Below are 2883 nucleotides of genomic sequence, written 5' to 3' on the forward strand. Positions count from 1 at the left end.
CAAATGGAACTCAGCTTCTTTAGAAGCAGAGCATAGAGCCGTAGGAGCTGGAAGGTAGCTGAAGTGTCCCACAGGTTCCCACAGCAGCATTACAAAGTTGTTATGAGCACAAACTCTGAAGCCAAGATGCGTGGGGTCCAATTCTGAACCTGTGACTTACTTAGCTGTGTGATCTAGGGCAAGTCCTTAACCTCGTTATACCTCAGTTTATTTGTCTTCCTTTACAGTAGGTGCAATGGTAGTGCTGATCTCACAGGGCTGAGTGAGCATTAGATGACTTAACAGATGCAGCAAGCACTCCAGAGGGCATTTTATACAGCAAGCACTCACCTGTGTTTGTTACTATTGTGTCACTCCCTCAGGGAGGCACAGACACCATTCCCAGGACGATTGGCAACTTTGCTGCTTGAGACTTTTGTGCTTCGTGAGGAGGAGCTGCCGTGACAGCATAAGGCATTTTACTCATCCTTCTAGCCAGTGGGATTTTCAGACTCCCCGGGGCAGGTGATTTAGAGCTAAATGTTAAAGATGGAGAGATAATATTGGTACTTCTCATGAGGAGGTGCTGTCTTCTGTTCCAACGTAGAAGACCCGCACGTCCCTGTCTCTCGGGCTGTGGTAGAAGCGCGGTCCGTAATATTGAGTTTCTGCAAGTTTGGTTCAACGAGAAAGACTATAATGTATCACGTGCTACTAGTTTTTATTTTTTAAGAGGTTTTCTTCTCTTTTTACAAAGCAGCCATGGTTTTTACTCTTTGCATCGTCAGACGTCTTCTCAAAGTCAGAGACAGAGTGACGCGTACATCCGGTTTTTTTCTGAACTCTGCACTTTCACTTAGTTTTCATTTTAATATTAATAGTAGCAGCTAATATTTAGCATCATTTGTCACATGCCAGGGACCAAGTGGTTTACTTCGATTATTTCATTCATTCCACCCACTGAGCCTGTAGGGGGTGGTATAGCATAGACAAATCAGGGCTCCCCCACTTTCTTGTCCCGAAAAGTTATTGAACCTCTTTGTTTTTGTCGCCTCATCTGGCAAAGGTGCCCAACTGTGTCTTCTTTGTTGGGCTGTTGTAAAGAGGTAAATAAAATACTTAAAATGGCATCCAGAACACAGTAGGAATAGGTTAATAAATATAAACTATAATAATGCACATCAGAAAAACAAGACTGAGAAAAGATAATTCAGTGGCTTCGATCACACAGCTCATTAACTAAGGAATTGGAGATTGGAAAATAGGCATTAGGACCCCAGAACCCATATTCATTATCTCTGTGATGTTCATATATTATGAAAACCAAACTGACAGAGTTTTTGTGCCTGTGCTCAACAACTCTGAGCAAAAGCATACTAGACAATGATGAGACCAGGCAAAAATAACTTAGCTGCTTTATCTAGGAAATAATTGCTCTTGGAAGATGGGACCATGAACCAACTCAAATTGCTTATTTTTCAAGACTAACAGCTTATTCATCCAAGGCCATTTTAAGACCCTCTCCTCACTATGCTCGCCTATTCAAAACGCTGTAGTTAACTCTGCCAACCAGTTTCTTGCTTTGCAGAAAATCACCCAGTCCAGCCCTTTCAATCCTAAAAATATTCTCCCCTGACTTCTCCCTTCTTGTTCTCCCTTATTGCAATGAGCCGAATACACTTGGCTTTATTTGAGAAATAAGTTTTCCTGGTGGTACTTTGGGAGAGTCAGTAGTCAACAATCCTGGAAGTCTCACCGAGATCTACTAAAGATCCCGTTGCTGCTGAGGCCCAAGACCCTCGACTCAGGAGTGGACACACCCCAAAGGCCCCCTGAGCCTCCTGCTCAGGAATCTCACCAACTGCGAGAATAGGTAGGACCTAGGTTGTGTCCAAACTCCTGATTTTTATTTGCTGTTGCTGAGTTTATTTTCAGATATATCCATTTTGTCTCATAGGAATAAGGACTCATCTTAAGAATCCTTTCATTATCTGATTAAATATGAAAATATGAAAATTACTATCAATGATGACAAACTGCCTTGCTATTAACACATCTACTCTGTCTCACCATCTGCCTGTCTCATTTTCTCCTGTGAGTCCACAGAAGGAAACCTAGATGAAGGGACAGGCACAGGCTCTAGAATTTCGTCCTCCAGATCATTTCAGGGATGGATGAGTTCAGGTCTCATTGGATTGATGTACTTTGGACAAACTTTGCTTTGGGCAACCTTTTCAAAAACTTGTAAGAAGTGTTGTCTTATCTTCATTTTGTTTGTTTGTTTGTTTTTATGCCTACAGCATCCGGTATTCCTAGGTGGTCTCCCATCCAGGTACTAACCAGGCCCAACCCTTCTTAGCTTCCGAGATCAGACCAGATCGGGCACATTCAGGGTGGCATGGCCGTAGACTAGTCTTCGTATTCTTAAGAAATGTTTTATTTAGTTTCTTCTGCCAATTGTGGGAAGTTTCCTTGGGCCTCCAATTACTGATGACTGGTTTGTGGACAGACTCTACAAACACAAAGTTGCACAAGAACCACTCCTACCGCCTATCAAAGTTCTTACGAAAACTTCTCACTGTGCTTGTCCCTCTAGGACAACCACCTGTTCCTTTAAAGCTTTGACTTTAGTGCATTTCTAACTGGAGTAATTCCATCACGGTTTTGAAATTGAAATTGCAAGGACCACATTGAGAAATTTTGGACGTAATCATGATTGTCTATTGGAGATATGCATTAGAACAAAAAGAGCAAAAAACTCAGGAGGGGATCATCTGCCTTGCGTATCTGAAAGAGAGATTACTTTATTTAAAACAGGGAATCTTTTTTTACTTTGCTGTGCTTGTGTCTGTTTTGTGTGCGTGTGTGCATGTGTGTATGAGTGTGACTACACGCGTATATGTG

General features: G+C 42.1%; 1 pseudogene; it reads right to left on the minus strand.

The window, feature by feature from the left end:
• Nucleotides 1–2270: 2270 nt before the first annotated feature.
• LOC111738981 lies at nt 2271–2389 on the minus strand (annotated as a pseudogene).
• Between the last annotated feature and the right edge of the window lie 494 nt (nt 2390–2883).

This window comes from Pteropus vampyrus, unplaced genomic scaffold, assembly GCF_000151845.1.
Source record: "Pteropus vampyrus isolate Shadow unplaced genomic scaffold, Pvam_2.0 Scaffold45, whole genome shotgun sequence".
In the NCBI taxonomy this organism is placed as follows: domain Eukaryota; kingdom Metazoa; phylum Chordata; class Mammalia; order Chiroptera; family Pteropodidae; genus Pteropus; species Pteropus vampyrus.